We start from the raw sequence: 19,011 nt of genomic DNA, 5'->3' as shown, positions 1-19,011 counted from the left end.
CCAAGTTGGGGGGGGGTTCTTTCTGTAAAAATGCTTTCATTTCCCCCTGCAAATCATCAACGGTTACTGAACAGAAAATTTTAAATGAATTTGACATGAAATAGTTCCACTAATTCATTTACAATGGTAGCACCACTACAGATGAGCCCTTTTGTGACCCTCCGTAAATATATACATATGTAAAATAAGGCAAAACATTGAAAAAATGTGCTCATAAAAGCATCTTCAAAATTTTAAAAAATTGATCTGAAACATAAAATCTAAGTGAAAATAGCATGCTAGTTATGCAAAAAAACTTCAAGGTTAGCCTTGGCCCCGGCTTTTCCACTGAGATTGCAGCCCCAGGGTGAGTCTTATATGAAAAGTGTGGGCCCACCATTGTTCACCAATGCCAAGTAGGCAAGTAGTAGGTGTTTAAGAACATAGGCTTTGGAATTAGAGACCTGGATTCCAGCACCTGCTCTAAAAATTACCTAACTTCTCTATGCCTCAGTTCCAACACTGTAAAGTGTGATTAATAATAGTACCTGGTCTTAGGTTTGTTGTGAAGATTAAATGAGGTACGATGCAATGCACTTAGCACAGCATCTGGCTGAGTGATTAATAAAGCACTGCTCTTACTCATTTATTCATTTACCCTGCTTGTCCCAGGTAACTCACTAGGGGACATCGAAGATGGCGAGAGGAATGAAAGAAGTCAGGGAATTCACGTGAGGAACGAGGATTAGGGATCCTAATCGTCCTCATGCTGTGAAACCACATGACTACAGTTGGGCCATTACTTTGGCTCTGAGCATCCAGGTAGCCAGGATGAGGAAGAAGAACCTGTACTTGCGCCACCTCTGCCCCAGAGGATTGACTACCTATTCTGATGAGGCCACTTCACCCTCTGAGGAAAGTAGTTCTCATACTTTATCTACAGATAAGAAAAAAATTCAGGTTTGGGGGACCCACCCTCAGAGATGGTGACTCAGTAGAACTGGAGTGGGGTGCAGGAATTTGCATTTTAACAAGTTTGCAGGTGATTCTGACATAGGGACTGTGGTCCACACTTTGAGACATGTTACACAACCCTTGTGCTGTAGTGCCTGGAGATACATCCCATGCATTACTCATCTCTGGATACCCCACAAGGCCAGCCAGCACTCTGGTGATGTTAGCCAAATGCCCATGTCCTGATTTCACAGAAGAGGTTTATCGCCCTGTCCCACTTCACCATTCAGACACTGACCCCAGGCAAACTGAACCAAAGCTCATGATCTCCCTGTGGCTTTTCCTGTGGGAAAGGAAGCTCTGCTGACAAACAGCAGGAGTGCTGAGCTGTAAGATAGAGAGGATCCCCCTAGAAACTGAAAATAACTTGAAGAATTTTTTGACCACAAACCTTTTTTTTCCTAGAAGAATGCTCCGAACTTCTAAAGTTTCAAATAAAGGGGAAGCCACATGTACTCTTTAAAATTGAAATATTTTTAGAAAATTACACAAGCAATACATGTATGCATGCTATTGTAAAAACTTCAAACCATACAAATAAAGGTAGAATAAAAAGTTGAGGCCCTGATTCACATGGCTCCCAGAGGTCACCAGTGCCAACACTTTGGTGTATATTACTCCAGAGTCTACTCTTGGTTCTTTTCTATGCCTTTCTTTCCTCTTCCTCCCTACCTCCCTCCCTCCCTTCCTTCCTTATCTAAATGGGATCATACTGTACATATTCTTCCGCAAATTGCTCTTTCCTTTTGACAGTCTGTTTTGTGTCCGGCGGCCTCCTATGTGTTCCTACAGGTCATCTAGAATATTCTATCGCTTCAGGCTTTGTTCCCCAGGCAGCTTCTCTCAGGCTCCTAAAATGGCTCTTCAATTCCAGGCATTAATCCACACAGGACAGCATCTGGGATAATAAAAGACTGTCTTTTCTGGCGTGTCTCTCTTAGGAGCAAAGAATTTGTCCCAGAAGCTCCCATGGCCTTCTCCTTGTCTGCTTGGTCCCCTTGAGTCAATCATTGAGAAAGAGGATGGGCGTACAATGAAAGTGTTAGCCAAGTCAGGTTTGCCCCTGAGCTGTTAAAGGATCCAGATCCCACAGGACTGGATACTCCAGTGAGGTGGAAATGGCAGTGCAGCAAGAGTCAAATGTGTCTCATAGGTAAGCCCGACTGGTTAATGCTGCCAATGAAGTAAAGAAATATGGCCATTTTGTGGCTCATGAGGACCAAGTCTTCTTCCCCCAAATGGTCAGCTGCTTTTGAAGGGACACTTGGAGTTTAAAGGCATTGGCAGTGATTCCCACCTGCCATCTCAGAAATGTGTGCTCTTGCAGAAAAAAGACTGGAAGATTTTATAGACAAAAATTTAACCGTATATTTATATATCTGAGTGGTAACAACTGTATGTGATTTTTGTCTTCTTCTTTGTGATTTCCTAAATATGCCAATATGTCCACAATGAACTTGTATTACTTTTCTAGTTGGAAAAATGTCATTGAAAAAAGAGATGAATAAAATATACAAAAAAGGCAGAATGTTTACTGGTTAGGAATTTGCCTTCTACAGCCAGACAGACCTGGGTTAGAACATGATCCGTATGTCAAATATAATTGAATGTGCTCCTGGATTATAACCTTCTCCTGGGATGAAATTTGCCAAGTCACTGTGAAGTGCTATGCTTTATGGGTAGTGATGGAGAGGCATCTGTCCTAGGTATGATGCTTCCTAGAGGCAGAAGACTGCCTGAAGTAATCTCATTCAATTATTTCAAGTGTCCTTCAAATGCCTATTTTTTGTTTTAGTGCTTTGTAAAAGATCCCTAAAGTCAGCTTCCTTTTTACAGAGACTAAGATGTCTTCACCAGCCACCTCCCCTTCAGCAATGACTCTGATCACATTTCTATAGTGTCATCCTTCTCTCCCTGGCCTGTGCTTTGAAGGCAGCAGGTGTCAGATGTAGTCACTTCTGAAGTTCATCATCCAAGTGGGCATCTTTGACCTGCTCTACTGGACTGACTGCAAAGTAAGTCAAATATTCCACTCTGAAATTGATTTTTCAATTTGAATATGGAAATCTTTTTCTCTTCCTCTCTAAGTGCAATCTTATGTTAATCCCAGTGAAAGGAATGGGTGTGTGGACAACTGGAAGGAAGTGGGTGTGTCCTGGGCTGTAGAATTGCTGAGGTGTTTAAATGCTTATGCTAGAAAGGTGTGGGGACAGTTGGTCTGCTCTTGCAGTTATCAGAGACAGGTAGAACAAGGCAAAATGGGACAAAGGTGGAGAGGGCAGGCATCTGGGGCAAAGCCCTACCATCTACTGTCTGATGGTCCCTTTCTACATCAACTCAAACCAAAAGACAATTATTGCATATCAGCTGGCCACCCCTGCATTTGTAGGATGAATTGTTAAACCACCATTTAATAAAGCATATTCCTGTTGCTACTCATCCTGGTGCACACAGAATCCTCTAACCAAGAAGTAACATGACTAAAAATCGGGGCCTGTGATTTGGTGCATCTTCCATTGTGACTGTTGATTTGAAATTCCCATTTGAGGGTACATTCATTTCTCTATTCATAGGAATTTGTATTCTTCTAGGCTGTTATTATATCTTGCTCTGGAAGTCTGCTCAGGAAGATAACTATTGACCCTAGTCTCTTGCCCTGTCATTTTCTCGCCAATGTTTGGGTTTAAAAATTCAATTTATCTATCTTTATTTTTGATGGTGCTTTAAAAAAATAACTCATGCTTCTGGTTTAAAAAAATCAAATAGTACAAAGGTTATTAAATGTGTTTACTTTCTTGAGGTGCCTCCTGGACTCCCCAGTGTGAAATTGTTTATACCACAGCCAAGTGAGGCTGTGCTAAACTTACCCTTCACATTTGGGGATAGTCTCTTAGTCATTGTACTTGAATATGTAACAAACAAATAGACAGAAACTTAATTTTATTTATGTTTTTTTTTACCAGGTGAAACATGTTCTGTTAGGCCTTGGGAGATAGAATTGTAAGACTTGGGCACTGCCACCAACAGGTTATGCTCATGTTGGGTAGACTTGATAAGGCATGAAAGTTATATGATGCCAAGACAAAAATGTGGCAAGGCACTGAGTGGGTGATTAGTAACCAAATGAATTTATGCGTAAGGCATTATCATGTTTGTGGTGTAAGCACCAGTGGTGATGAAACACCACTCTCTAGGCATTGAGAGGCCAGAGAAATTTAGCAAAAAGGAAAAACAGCATCCTCAAGTATGGCAAGAAGCAGCACAGCACACAGACCCTGGAGTTGAACAGTCTTGTGTTTTGGCCTCAGCTCTCTTCTACTAGCGGGATGATCTTGGGTAAATTCCTTCAACTCTCTAAGCCTCAGTGTCCTCATCTGAGGAAGATGGCAATGCTTATAGTACCTACCTCAGAGGAGCTATCAGGATCGAATTATGTTTTGCGTACAAGGTGGATCAATAGATGGTAACTCTTTTTTTTTTTTTAACATCTTTATTGGGGTATAATTGCTTTACAATGGTGTGTTAGTTTCTGCTTTATAACAAAGTGAATCAGTTATACATATACATATGTTCCCATATCTCTTCCCTCTTGCGTCTCCCTCTCTCCCACCCTCCCTATCCCACCCCTCCAGGAGGTCACAAAGCACCGAGCTGATCTCCCTGTGCTATGCGGCTGCTTCCCACTAGCTATCTATTTTACATTTGGTAGTGTATATATGTCCATGCCTCTCTCTCGCTTTGTCACACCTCACCCTTCCCCCTCCCCATATCCTCAAGTCCTTTCTCCAGTAGGTCTGTGTCTTTATTCCTGTCTTACCCCTAGGTTCTTCATGACATTTTTTCCCCTTAAATTCCATATATATGTGTTAGCATACGGTATTTGTCTTTCTCTTTCTGACTTACTTCACTCTGTATGACAGACTCTAGGTCTGTCCACCTCATTACAAATAGCTCAATTTCGTTTCTTTTTATGGCTGAGTAATATTCCATTGTATATATGTGCCACATCTTCTTTATCCATTCATCTGATGATGGGCACTTAGGTTGTTTCCATCTCTGGGCTATTGTAAATAGAGCTGCAATGAACATTTTGGTACATGACTCTTTTTGAATTATGGTTTTCTCAGGGTATATGCCCAGTAGTGGGATTGCTAGGTCATATGGTAGTTCTATTTTTAGCTTTTTAAGGAACCTCTATACTGTTCTCCATAGTGGCTGTACCAATTCACATTCCCACCAGCAGTGCAGGAGTGTTCCCTTTTCTTCACACCCTCTCCAGCATTTATTGTTTCTAGATTTTTTGATGATGGCCATTCTGACTGGTGTGAGATGATATCTCATTGTAGTTTTGATTTGCATTTCTCTAATGATTAATGATGTTGAACATTCTTTCATGTGTTTGTTGGCACTCTGTATATCTTCTTTGGAGAAATGTCTATTTAGGTCTTCTGCCCATTTTTGGATTGGATTGTTTGTTTTTTCGTTATTGAGCTGCATGAGCTGCTTGTAAATTTTGGAGATTAATCCTTTGTCAGTTGCTTCATTTGCAAATATTTTCTCCCATTCTGAAGGTTGTCTTTTGGTTTTGTTTATGGTTTCCTTTGCTGTGCAAAAGCTTTTAAGTTTCATTAGGTCCCATTTGTTTATTTTTGTTTTTATTTCCATTTCTCTAGGAGGTGGGTCAAAAAGGATCTTGCTGTGATTTATGTCATAGAGTGTTCTGCCTATGTTTTCCTCTAAGAGTTTGATAGTTTCTGGCCTTACATTTAGGTCTTTAATCCATTTTGAGCTTATTTTTGTGTATGGTGTTAGGGAGTGTTCTAATCTCATACTTTTAAATGTACCTGTCCAGTTTTCCCAGCACCACTTATTGAAGAGGCTGTCCTTTCTCCACTGTACATTCCTGCCTCCTTTATCGAAGATAAGGTGACCATATGTGCGTCGGTTTATCTCTGGGCTTTCTATCCTGTTCCATTGATCTATCTTTTTGTTTTTGTGCCAGTACCATACTGTCTTGATTACTGTAGCTTTGTAGTATAGTCTGAAATCAGGGAGCCTGATTCCTCCAGCTGTTTTTCGTTCTCAAGATTGCTTTGGCTATTCGGGGTCTTTTGTGTTTCCATACAAATTGTGAAATTTTTTGTTCTAGTTCTGTGAAAAATGCCAGTGGTAGTTTGATAGGGATTGCACTGAATCTGTAGATTGCTTTGGGTAGTAGAGTCATTTTCACAATGTTGATTCTTCCTATCCAAGAACATGGTATATCTCTCTATCTATTTGTGTCATCTTTAATTTCTTTCATCAGTGTCTTATAATTTTCTGCATACAGGTCTTTTGTCTCCTTAGGTAGGTTTATTCCTAGATATTTTATTCTTTTTGTTGCAATGGTAAATGGGAGTGTTTTCTTGATTTCACTTTCAGATTTTTCATCATTAGTGTATAGGAATGCCAGAGATTTCTGTGCATTAATTTTGTATCCTGCTACTTTACCAGATTCATTGATTAGCTCTAGTAGTTTTCTGGTTGCATCTTTAGGATTCTTTATGTATAGTATCATGTCATCTGCAAACAGTGACAGCTTTACTTCTTCTTTTCCTATTTGGATTCCTTTTATTTCCTTTTCTTCTCTGATTGCTGTGGCTAAAACTTCCAAAACTATGTTGACTAAGAGTGGTGAGAGTGGGCAACCTTGTCTTGTTCCTGATCTTAGTGGAAATGCTTTCAGTTTTTCACCATTGAGGACGATGTTGGCTGTGGGTTTGTCATATATGGCCTTTATTATGTTGAGGAAAGTTCCCTCTATGCCACTTTCTGCAGGGTTTTTATCATAAATGGGTGTTGAATTTTGTCGAAAGCTTTCTCTGCATCTATGGAGATGATCATATGGTTTTTCTCCTTCAATTTGTTAATGTGGTGTATCACATCGATTGATTTGCATATATTGAAGAATCCTTGCATTCCTGGAATAAACCCTGCCTGATCATGGTGTATGATCCTCTTAATGTGCTGTTGGATTCTGTTTGCTAGTTTTTGTTGAGAATTTTTGCATCTATGTTCATCAGTGATATTGGCCTGTAGTTTTCTTTCTTTGTGACATCCTTGTATGGTTTTGGTATCAGGGTGATGGTGGCCTCGTAGAATGAATTTGGCAGTGTTACTCCCTCTGCTATATTTTGGAAGAGTTTGAGAAGGATAGGTGTTAGCTCTTCTCTAAATGTTTGATAGAATTTGCCTGTGAAGCCATCTGGTCCTGGGCTTTTGTTTGTTGGAAGATTTTTAATCACAGTTTCAATTTCAGTGCTTGTAATGGGTCTATTCATATTTTCTATTTCTTCCTGATTCAGTCTTGGCAGGTTGTGCATTTCTAAGAATATGTCCATTTCTTCCAGGTTGTCCATTTTATTGGCATAGAGTTGCTTGTAGTAATCTCTCATGATCCTTTGTATTTCTGCAGTGTCAGTTGTTACTTCTCCTTTTTCATTTCTAATTCTATTGATTTGAGTCTTCTCCCTTTTTTTCTTGATGAGTCTGGCTAATGGTTTATCAATTTTGTTTATCTTCTCAAAGAACCAGCTTTTAGTTTTATTGATTTTTGCTATCTTTTCCTTCATTTCTTTTTCATTTATTTCTGATCTGACCTTTATGATTTCTTTCCTTCTGCTAACTTTGGGGCTTTTTTGTTCTTCTTTCTCTAATTGCTTTAGGTGCAAGGTTAGGTTGTTTATTCGAGATGTTTCCTGTTTCTTAAGGTAGGATTGCATTGCTATAAACTTCCCTCTTAGAACTGCTTTTGCTGCATCCCATGGGTTTTGGGTCATCGTGTCTCCATTGTCATTTGTTTCTAGGTATTTTTTGATTTCCTCTTTGATTTCTTCAGCGATCCCTTCGTTATTAAGTAGTGTATTGTTTAGCCTCCATGTGTTTGTAGTTTTTACAGATCTTTTCCTGTAATTGATATCTAGTCTCATAGCGTTGTGGTCGGAAAAGATACTTGATACAATTTCAATTTTCTTAAATTTACCCAGGCTTGATTTGCGACCCAAGATATGATCTGTGCTGGAGAATGTTCCATGAGCACTTGAGAAAATGTGTATTCTGTTGTTTTTGGATGGAATGTCCTATAAATATCAATTAAGCCCCTCTTGTTTAATGTATCATTTAAAGCTTGTGTTTCCTTATTTATTTTCATTTTGGATGATCTGTTCATTCGTGAAAGTGGGGTGTTAAAGTCCCCTACTATGAATGTGTTACTGTCGATTTCCCCTTTTATGGCTGTTAGTATTTGCCTTATGTATTGAGGTGCTCCTATGTTGGGTGCATAAATATTTACAATTGTTATATCTTCTTCTTGGATCGATCCCTTGATCATTATGTAGTGTCCTTGTCTCTTCTAATAGTCTTTATTTTAAAGTCTATTTTGTCTGATATGAGAATTGCTACTCCAGCTTTCTTTTGGTTTCCATTTGCATGGAATATCTTTTTCCATCCCTTAACTTTCAGTCTGTATGTGTCTCTAGGTCTGAAGTAGGTCTCTTGTAGACAGCATATATATGGGTCTTATTTTTGTATCCATTCAGCCAGTCTGTGTCTTTTGGTGGGAGCATTTAATCCATTTACATTTAAGGTAATTATCGGTATGTATGTTCCTATTCCCATTTTCTTAATTGTTTTGGGTTTGTTATTGTAGGTGTTTTCCTTCTTTTGTGTTTCTTGCCTAGAGAAGGTCCTTTAGCATTTGTTGTAAAGCTGGTTTGGTGGTGCTGAACTCTCTCAGCTTTTGCTTGTCTGTAAAGGTTTTAATTTCTCCATCAAATCTGAATGAGATCCTTGCTGGGTAGAGTAATCTTGGTTGTAGATTTTTCTCCTTCATCACTTTAAGTATGTCCTGCCACTCCCTTCTGGCTTGCAGAGTTTCTGCTGAAAGATCAGCTGTTAACCTTATGGGGATTCCCTTGTGTGTTATTTGTTGTTTTTCCCTTGCTGCTTTTAATATGTTTTCTTTGTATTTAATTTTTGACAGTTTGATTAATATGTGTCTTGGCGTGTTTCTCCTTGGATTTACCCTGTATGGGACTCTCTGTGCTTCCTGGACTTGATTAACTATTTCCTTTCCCATATTAGGGAAGTTTTCAACTATAATCTCTTCAAATATTTTCTCAGTCCCTTTCTTTTTCTCTTTGTCTTCTGGAACCCCTGCGATTCGAATGTTGGTGCATTTAATGTTGTCCCAGAGGCCTCTGAGACTGTCCTCAGTTCTTTTCATTCTTTTTTCTTTATTCTGCTCTGCAGTAGTTATTTCCACTATTTTATCTTCCAGGTCACTTATCCGTTCTTCTGCCTCAGTTATTCTGCTATTGATCCCTTTTAGAGTATGTTTAACTTCATTTATTGTGTTGTTCATCATTGCTTGTTTCATCTTTAGTTCTTCTAGGTCCTTGTTAAATGTTTCTTGCATTTTCTCTATTCTGTTTCCAAGATTTTGGATCATCTTTACTCTCATTATTCTGAATTCTTTTTCAGGTAGACTGCCTATTTCCTCTTCATTTGTGAGGTCTGGTGGGTTTTTATCTTGCTCCTTCATCTGCTGTGTGTTTTTCTGTCTTCTCATTTTGCTTATCTTACTGTGTTTGGGGTCTCCTTTTTGCAGACTGCATGTTCGTAGTTCGTAGTTCCCGTTGTTTTTGGTGTCTGTCCCCAGTGGCTAAAGTTGGTTCAGTGGGTTGTGTAGGCTTCCTGGTGGAGGGGACTAGTGCCCTCTGCACCCCTGTTGCTGTGCTCTCCTCCGCGGCGCCGAAGCTCCCCCCTCCGCTTTCCGCAGTCTCCGCCCGCGAAGGGGCTTCTAGTGTGTGGAAAGCTTTCCTCCTTCACAGCTCCCTCCCACTGGTGCAGGTCCCGTCCCTATTCTTTTGTCTCTGTTTATTCTTTTTTCTTTTGCCCTACCCGGGTACGGGGGGAGTTTCTTGCCTATTGGGAGGTCTGAGGTCTTCTGCCAGCGTTCAGTAGGTGTTCTGTAGGAGTTGTTCCATGTGTAGATGTATTTCTGATGTATCTGTGGGGAGGAAGGTGAACTCCGCGTCTTACTTTTCCGCCATTTTCCCCGCCGTCCCCACTACACATTTTTATGTCCACAGCGATTTCTTGAATGACAGTTACGTGCTAAGTCACTGTGCTAAGTTCAGTGGACACAGCTGTGAGCAGATAGACTGTGTCCCCACAGAGGTAAACATGTATATGCAGAGGATAAAATCATGTGAGGGAAATGAACTGTGGGTGAGACAGGATAACAGGGAGACCTCACTGTAATAGGTCAGGGGAGGCTTGTGGTCCAGTGTTTAAGACTTCGTGCTTCAAATCTTGGGGGCACGGGTTCAATCCCGTATTAGGGAACTAGGATCCCACATGCCGCACAGTGTGGCCAAAAAAAAAAAAAAAAAGGTCAGGGGAGGCCTTTCTGATGAGGTGGAATTTAAGATGGGACCTGAGAGTAAACCAGGATAAGAGGCAGCAAGACGTGCCAGCAAGACGTCTCCATCATGGGAACGGGCTTGCTGTGTGTGAGGAACTGAAAGGAGGTCAATGTGAGCAGAGCATGGAGGACAGAGAGGAGGGACGCCCAGCAAGGCTGAGACAGGCCTGGGCTAGATGCTATATCACAAAGACCTTGTGTACTGGCACCTTGAGCACCAAAAGGTAGAAAAGCCACTGAATTGAAGCAGCCCCAGCATCCAAACCAAGATCAGGTACAAATGAGGTCCCTGAGAGCTGCAAAGCATTATTGACTGGACCAGAGGTTTCCAAACCGTCTCAGTTTATGGAGCCCTTAGTACCCCAGTGATTTTTTTCATGGTGCCCTTAGGCCAAAAGAAATACATAATGGTTCCATTTATTAAGTAGTTAGTTCCAAACAATGTAATGTCTTTATGTCCTAACAACTTTTTAGCAGTCATTTGAAAAAATGATACTCATAAATTGAAAGAAAATAATCCTATTTTTATTGCATTGTTAAATCACCTGGTTACTAATGGGATGCACATGCCTGTTGGGCACTGGACAACAACTCAAACTTTGGAATTAGATTGGATGCTGCCACCTTCATTTCCTGTTACACAGACTTCCTTATGGGACTTGGTTTTTTTTTTTTTAATCACAGTTACTGCAGAAAACATGATTTTGCAAAGCTGTGCCATCATTGAAAGGAATGCAGCATGATGTAATGTTGACATTGAACAACCCTAAATTGGTGCAGTGTTCAACAGATGCTGAGTATTTCACGTTTCCCTTAGGTCTACCAACAAATTCCTTTGGTTGCTCTCATCTGTTTCTTTGTTGTTTTTTTTTTTCCGGTACGCGGGACTCCCACTGCTGCGGCCTCTCCAGTTGCGGAGCACAGGCTCCGGACGCGCAGGCTCAGCGGCCATGGCTCACGGGCCCAGCCGCTCCGCGGCATGCGGGATCCTCCCACCGGGGCACGAGCCCGCGCCCCCTGCATCGGCAGGCGGACTCTCAACCACTGCGCCACCAGGGAAGCCCTCATCTGTTTCTTTAGATGGATGCCATTCTTGGTGACTGAGAGAAAGTGTGAGGATTAGTGAGCAGATGAGCAGACCTGTGTTTGGAATGCTCCAGAACCTTGATGCAGTATAAGCACCGTGTTGTTTCAATGAATGAACAGTAGCCAGTAGAACCAGTTGACTTTAAGGCAGTTTAACTTTCTCTTTCTGCATGACATCATTTATGCAAATTTTCCAGGCTGGTTGAGACACTGATGAAACCAGTTTGCATGGAGATAACCTTATATCATCCTTGTGATGGCTGGACCCAGGAAATCAGCTGGAGAATCCACAGTATCACTCAGAGGTGAAATGTGTCCTCATTGGTCAACACTTTAGGCATGAGAAAATCCACTCTGAATGAAGAAGCGCTCTTAGGTTGGCTTAGGCCATCTCCTTCTATCTGGTAGATGATCAGAGAGAGAGAGAGATACTTCCCTGGGGGAAATTCCTAGCCTTGGAAATTTTGCACTTGTTGGCATATTGAAGGGTCCAAGTTCTCTTTGCAAGGTGTAGTCATCTGGGTTACCTCCTGGATCCACTGACTTGTCACGGTTTGCCACATGGAGAGTGGTTCCAGTGGTCAGTTAACAAAATTAAAAAAGCATGGCTTTATTGGAGGCTGGGAGTGGGGATGGAAAATAGCAATATATCCCTTTGAACATGGATGACCTGGACTGGAGCCACCTTTCCTCACTACATATTACATTTAAAGTAAGCTCGTGCTACCTTTTGAGGTGGAATATAGGGCATAGTTAAACGTAATGGTCTCTTAAGAGCCCAGATGCTTAAACACCGACTACCATTTATTGTTTATATGACGTTGGGAAGGGTACGCGATCTTTCTGTGCTGTACTTTCCTCATGTTACAATGTGGATGGTTTTTCTAGTACCTACCACAAAGGGCTGTTGTGAAGATTGGAGGAGATACTGAACAAAGAGGATTCATATGCTCTATGAACAGGACCTGGCTTACAACAGACATTCAGTACTTGTTTTTTTTTCTTTGTTTTTTTTTTGAGACTCTTGTCATCCAGGACTAGATAAATAGATTATAAGGTTCTTTGAGTCAAGAAGCCTATTTTCTCTTTCTCTTGTAAGTCCTTTAATCTTTAGAACAATGTTGAGCACAGAATTGGTGCTGTTGATTAATAACTTATAAAAATATTTCCCAGTGAATACTCAGGCACTTCTGAAAGTTGCAAGAGCTCTCAGGGTACTTGGTCATAAAACTAACGAACACACCAAGATAGTCCTTGATTACAGTTCCAGATGCTCATATCTCATTTTCTTCAATATCCACTTGAATATTGTATTTATTTATATTAAAATATTTATTTATTTTTTGTCTGAGTCGGGTCTTAGTTGCCCCATGCGAGATCATTCGTTGCGGTGCGTGGGCTCTTCATTGTGGTGTGTGGGCTTCTCTCTAGTTGTGGCACACGGGCTCCAGAGTGCGCAGGCTCAGTAGTTTTAGTGCGCAGGCTTAGTTGCTCTGCGGCATGTGGGATCTTATTTCCCAGACCAGGGATCGAACCGGCATCCCCTGCATTGCAGGACCGATTCTTAACCATTGGACCACCAGGGAAGTCCTGAATATTGTATTCTGTCTTTGTTGAGATGATCTCATTGTTCTATTGGAACTTTTTGGAGTTAAGGCTTGAAGTAAAGACCCCTTATTAGCCTAAACTTGCAGGATGACAAAATCTAGGGCTTTTAGGAGCCAGGTAGAAAAGGTAAACAGGGCTTCCCTGGTGGTGCAGTGGTTGAGAGTCCGCCTGCCGATGCAGGGGACACGGGTTCGTGCCCCGGTCCGGGAAGATCCCACATGCCACGGAGCAGCTGGGCCTGTGAGCCATGGCCGCTGAGCCTGTGCATCCGGAGCCTGTGCTCCGCAACGGGAGAGGCCACAACAGTGAGAGGCCCGCGTACCGCAAAAAAAAAAAAAACCAAAAAAAAAACCGGTAAACAAGTGAAGGATGCCGTGTATATGGTTCTGGATGGTCCTGGAGACATCAGAACACTAGGGCAGTCATGTCCCATCTAAATGCATTCAAATTCAATTTTTCAAAATTTAGACTTCATTTTTAATATCAGTTTAAGGTTTACAGCAAAATTGAGGGGAAGGTACAGAGATTTCACATAAACCCCCTGCCCCCCACACATGCACAGCTTCCCCCATTATCAGCTTCCCCATCAGAGTGGTACCTTTCTTAAAACTGATGAACCTACGTTGACATGTCATTATCATTCAGAGCCCATAATTTACATTAGAGTTCACTCTTGGCATTGTACGTTCTGTCGGTTTAGACAAATCTGTAATGACATGTATCCATCATTGTGGTATCATGTGGAGTGTTTTCACTGTCCTAAAAATCCTCTGCACTCTACCTATTCATCCCTCCCCTCCTCAACTCCTGGCAGCCACTGATCTTTTTACTGTCTTCATAATTTTGCTTTTACCAGAATGTTATGTAGTTGAAATCATACAGTATGTAGCCTTTTCAGGCTGGCTTCTTTCACTTTGTAAATATGCATTTAAAGTTCCTTTGTGTCTTTTCATGATTTGCTGGTTCATTGCTTTTTAGTGCTGAATAATATTCCATTGTCTGGATATACCATAGTTTATCTATTAACCTACTGAAAGACATCTTTGGCAACTATGAATAAAGCTGCTATAAACTTTATAAAAACCATGTGCAGGTTTTTGTGTGGACATAAGTTTTCAACTCCTTTGGGTAGATACCAAGGAGCATGATTGCTGGCTTGTATAGTAAGAGTATGTTTATTTATATTTTATTTTTGGCTGCGTTGGGTCTTCGCCACTGCGTGCAGGCTTCCTCTAGTTGTGGAGAGCAGGAGCTACTCTTTTTTTTAAAAAAAAATTAATTAATTAATTTATATTTTATTTTTGGCTGCATTGGGTCTTTGTTTCTGTGCGAGGGCTTTCTCCAGTTGCGGCGAGCGGGTGCCACTCTTCATCACAGTGCGCGGGCCTCTCACTATCGTGGCCTCTCTTGTTGCGGAGCACAGGCTCCAGACGCTCAGGCTTAGTACTTGTGGCTCACGGGCCTAGTTGCTCTGCGGCATGTGAGATCTTCCCAGACCAGGGCTCGAACCCACGTCCCCTGCATTGGCAGGCAGATTCTCAACCACTGCGCCACCAGGGAAGCCCAAGAGTATGTTTAGTTTTATGAGAAACTGTCAAACTGTCTTCCAAAGTGGCTATACCTCAATTCAGTTTTAAAAGCAATATTGTAATCAGTACAACAAACATGTGTACGGGTGGAATTTGACTGTACTGACTGATTGTAACCTCTGGAAAGGGTGCATAAAACTTGCCGAGGTATAATACAGCTCAGAATTCTACACTAGGAATCATAGTGAATACAACTTCTCTTGATATCTCCTTGGTCCACATGAAAAATACGATGAATGAACAATTATCTCCTCTTCAAAATGCTCAGGACAAAAGTGTTTTCTATGCAATGCAGGTACCAAACACATCCAGGAAGCTAGGGATCCTCTCCAAGGAAACATGAAAACAAGTGCATTTATTTATTTATTTATTCAGCCATTCCTTCATCCATCAAACTTTTATTGAATTCCTAGTGTATTGTTTGGTTGAAAGTAAATCCCTTTTCTTTTTCTTTTAAAAAAAATATTTATTTATTTGGTTGTGCTGGGTCTTAGTTGCGGCAGGTGAGCTCCTTAGTTGCGGCTAACTGGCTCCTTAGTTGTGGCATGTGAACTCTTTGTTGTGGCATGCACGTGAGATCTAGTTCCGTGACCAGGGATCAAACCCTGGCCAGCCCCCTGCATTGGGATCACGGAGTCTTAACCACTGCACCACCAGGGAAGTCCCTAATCCCTTTTCATAAGGAGTTTACAGTTTAGCGGTGGAAATAAGCCAAGGGCTCAGATGTCTATTAAACAGGACAGGATGAGAGAAGGCTCACAGTCCAAATGAACCGCTAGGGGAACAGAAGGGGTGGAGAGACCACGCCCACTTGGGAGGTTGAAGGCAAGATTACATGAAGGAGGAGGAGTCACAGTATATTTGAAGGAGAGGCTGTACTGTTACAGGAGAAGAGGGTCAGTCGGGGAGGGCTAGGAAAATGCGCTAGGAAAATGCAGGGGCCCAGTGTCCAGGAGACACCCATTTGTTCTACCCTGGAGTTTAGTGTCCACAGGAGGAAAAGTGAAACAATGAAGCTGGAAAGATGACGGCAGACAGGTATGCAAATAATTGACAAGAACAGTTGAGCACTATGAGCAAAGCCCAATTTAGGACCAGACAGAGAAGTAAAATTCTTGCTCTTCACTGAACGTGGGCTGTTTACCCTAAACTCTCTGTGCCTTGGTTTCCTCACCTGTAAAATGCGGATAATACTAATGCATTATTATTTACTTCTTGTAATGTTCTTACAAGAACTAATGCTACTTACTGAGTAAAAACCATGTGTCATGCTTTATGTGCATTAATTTATTTTATTTGTTACAACAACCTTATGAGGAAGATACATTATAATCCCCACTGATGTCTGAGGAAAATGAGGCATAGAGAGAAAAAGTAACTTGACAGATGTCACAGAGATAGAAAATGGCAGGGCAGGGATAATGAGATACTGTCTAGTGTATGATTTGGTCAAGATCAAACATGTGAGCTCTTAGCTTAGTGCCTGCCAATAGCAAGCGCTTGATAAACGCTAGCTATTAATATTATTATTATTAATTCTATTATTATTATTATTTGGCTGGAGAAGTCATCTCAGGCTTCATGGAGGAGGTGACATTTGCAATCAGCCTTGAGGGTGGGTGGGCTTTGGCCAGGTGGGGATGGAGCAGAAGGACATTTTAGACTTACGGACATAGCAGGAGCTTTGCAGCTTTGGGATAGAGAATCAGGGAGGAGACCTGGAGGCTGGATCATAGGCTCTAAGGGAAACGGGAGAGAAGGTTTCAGCTGGTGGTAGAGTGTCAGCATTTGAGTTTTAAATTTAGGCAGTGAGGAGATCAGAGCTTTGTTCAATTTTCTGTCTGTGAACGAAGCTGCCTGCTCTTGAGGCCATGCTGTCCTCTGGGGGCAGCTCTGCAAACCTGAGTCTGTGCAGCCAGGTACCCAGTTCTAGGGGTGCTGCCTAGGCCAGAAGAGGAAACGTCTTGGAGATCAGGAGTCTCCACTCAAAAGTCCAGCTTTCATTCTAGACTCATCCCTTGATCAGGACAGGCTGTCATTGAGTGCTTGTGTGTGCTCAGAGATGAAGGGAGAAAAAGAAACTGAATAGCAGAATCCCCTCTGCAAGTCTTGTGACTTTCTGCACCATCTCTCCTGCTGATACTTCCGTTTAAGATCCAAAAGGGCACCGCTGACTTAAGCCATCTCCAGGGCCAGATATTCCTGGGTGAAAATGAGGGGCTTCTTGGGAGGAAATGAAAGAAGACAGAGATGTGGTTTTGCCTTAAGATTTTCTAATGTGAACTGCTGGACGGATTCATTTTGAAATAGAAAGATGGGCCTGAAAGTGTGATGTAAGTGCAGTCATTTGGAGTCCCTCCTGGAGAACACACAGAGGTGAGTAGGGGTTCTCCAGAATTACCTTGATGGAGTCTTTGGCTGGGAAGTGGGAGTGGAACATGCACAGAAATAGAAACCAGACCACCAGTCCCGTGTTTTCCAAAGGGCAAGTGCTATGTGAGTTAATTTTAGACTGTAAGGGAACAACCCATTAAACAGTTACAAATCACAAATGAGAACGTTTTTCCATTTCATAGTTTTTCTGAAGGCATCGAGGAGGAGGTCTCAGTTTGGGGCTAGATGTGTCCTTAATGCCTCTCCACCACTTGTTGATCTCTTTAACAGAGAGTGGGCCTCAGGTGCAGAGGTTTTAGAAGGCAGAAGTATCAATTCTAGAGGGTCTCATCCTTGGCTCACACTGCTATTTCTTGAAAAGAGCTTTAAAAATTACTTTTGGGGGCTTCCCTGGTGGCGCAGTGGTTGAGAGTACGCCTGCCGATGCAGGGAACATGGGTTCGTGTCCCGGTCCGGGAAGATCCCACATGCCGCGGAGCGGCTGGGCCCGTGAGCCACGGCCGCTGAGCCTGAGTGTCCGGAGGCTGTGCTCCACAATAGGAGAGGCCACAACAGTGAGAGACCCGCGTACCGCCAAAAAAAAAAAAATTACTTTTGCCTGGTCTTCTCCTCCTCCCTCCACCGGAATTCTGTTTTAGTAGGTCCGGGGGTACGGCCTGGGCATTGGGACTTTTAAAAACTCTCCAGGCAACGGTTTCTGATTAGAATTTTACATTGTATTTATTAATCTATTTTTGGCAAGTGATGGTTTTCTATTTCAGGTAATGAAGTAAAATTTCTTCTCAGTATCAATTGACTTAAGAAAATTAGTAAGTGCCCATTTAAAAAAAAAAACCCACAAAATGGAATAGTGCAGGTGGCATTTGGATATGGTAAAAACAAAATATGCATGGAGTGAACTTTGGGAAATCTTTGGGTCCTTGCTTCATGCTACAATTTCTGACCTCTTGTCGGTCCAGTCTCCTCAAAAATAAAATGGAAATAATTATTCCAGGTCACCTTTTTCTCAGTGGGTTTACTCTGGGAATCAAATGATTGAGCTTTGTTAAGTTTTGTTGATTTGCTAAACAAATGTGAGGAAGGAAATAATGGTGCAGGGAGGGCTAGTTGGCAGATTTACTGAGGGCTGGATTTGGGGCATCTTAGACCAGACTATTTGGAAGTATTGATTTCCAGGTACCATCTTCTCTCTCTTCCCACCAGAATGACCCACTGGTTTCCAGTAAAGTTATCATAGCCTACAGTAATGATTGATTTGCTCCAGTGGTAAACTAAAGAACAACTCACAGTCCCACCAGGGCCTCCAAGGGTTGCATGTTCTAACAACAGCTGGACATCTTGTGTTCCTGCCCCCTCAGTCAGGATCTTCCACACGTTGGTGTGTATGGAGGAGATGCTGGCCTGGCTCTCTGCAGACTGAATTATAGTCCTGGTTCTGCACCTACCCGCTGAGTGTCCTCCTCCATGGGCTGCCGTTTCTTCAGCAGATAAGTGAGGGGCTTGGACCAGTTGAAGACGAAGTCCAAACTCAGATGCCTTCAGCACCAAAGAGGTGACCCAAATGTAAGGATCTGCCGAGGGAATTGGGAGTGGTTGGGCCTGTGGCCAAGTGGAGAGCACAGTCTCACAATAAAGATATTCAGATCCAATTTCTAAAAACCATGGTGTGGTCTAAACAATAAATCTGCAAGATGACAATTGGCAATTCTTGGATGCGGTAGTTTCTAAGATCCCTTTTAGTTCTAAAAATAAGTTTACGATAGTAAAATAAATTCAAAGTTTCTGCTAGAGGTTTTTGATATGATGGCTGTATGCGGTAATACCCAGGGGCTTCCTTGATAAAAAGACCCAGCATTTAAAATAAGAGCTAAGGTT

At 41.9% G+C, this 19,011-nt stretch overlaps 1 protein-coding gene across 23 annotated transcripts in view; it reads left to right on the top strand.

The window, feature by feature from the left end:
• Positions 1-19,011, top strand: part of ADRA1B (adrenoceptor alpha 1B) — a 633,734-nt gene that overhangs the window by 9,595 nt on the left and 605,128 nt on the right. For 18 of the 23 annotated variants that reach the window (XM_049708459.1, XM_049708469.1, XM_049708461.1 and 15 more), the window contains 3 exons: positions 652-801; positions 2,830-3,008; positions 18,340-18,699. The gene's annotated coding sequence lies outside the window, so the exon portion shown is untranslated. Of the gene's footprint in view, positions 1-651; positions 802-2,829; positions 3,009-16,385; positions 17,119-18,339; positions 18,700-19,011 lie in introns of those variants that run through there. The other 5 variants (XM_049708460.1, XM_049708466.1, XM_049708468.1 and 2 more) reach the window with 4 other exon arrangements.

Source organism: Orcinus orca, chromosome 3 (assembly GCF_937001465.1).
Source record: "Orcinus orca chromosome 3, mOrcOrc1.1, whole genome shotgun sequence".
NCBI lineage: Eukaryota > Metazoa > Chordata > Mammalia > Artiodactyla > Delphinidae > Orcinus > Orcinus orca.
The sequence above is the reverse complement of the archived record's forward strand: the minus strand, read 5'-3'. Positions and strand labels throughout refer to the sequence as shown.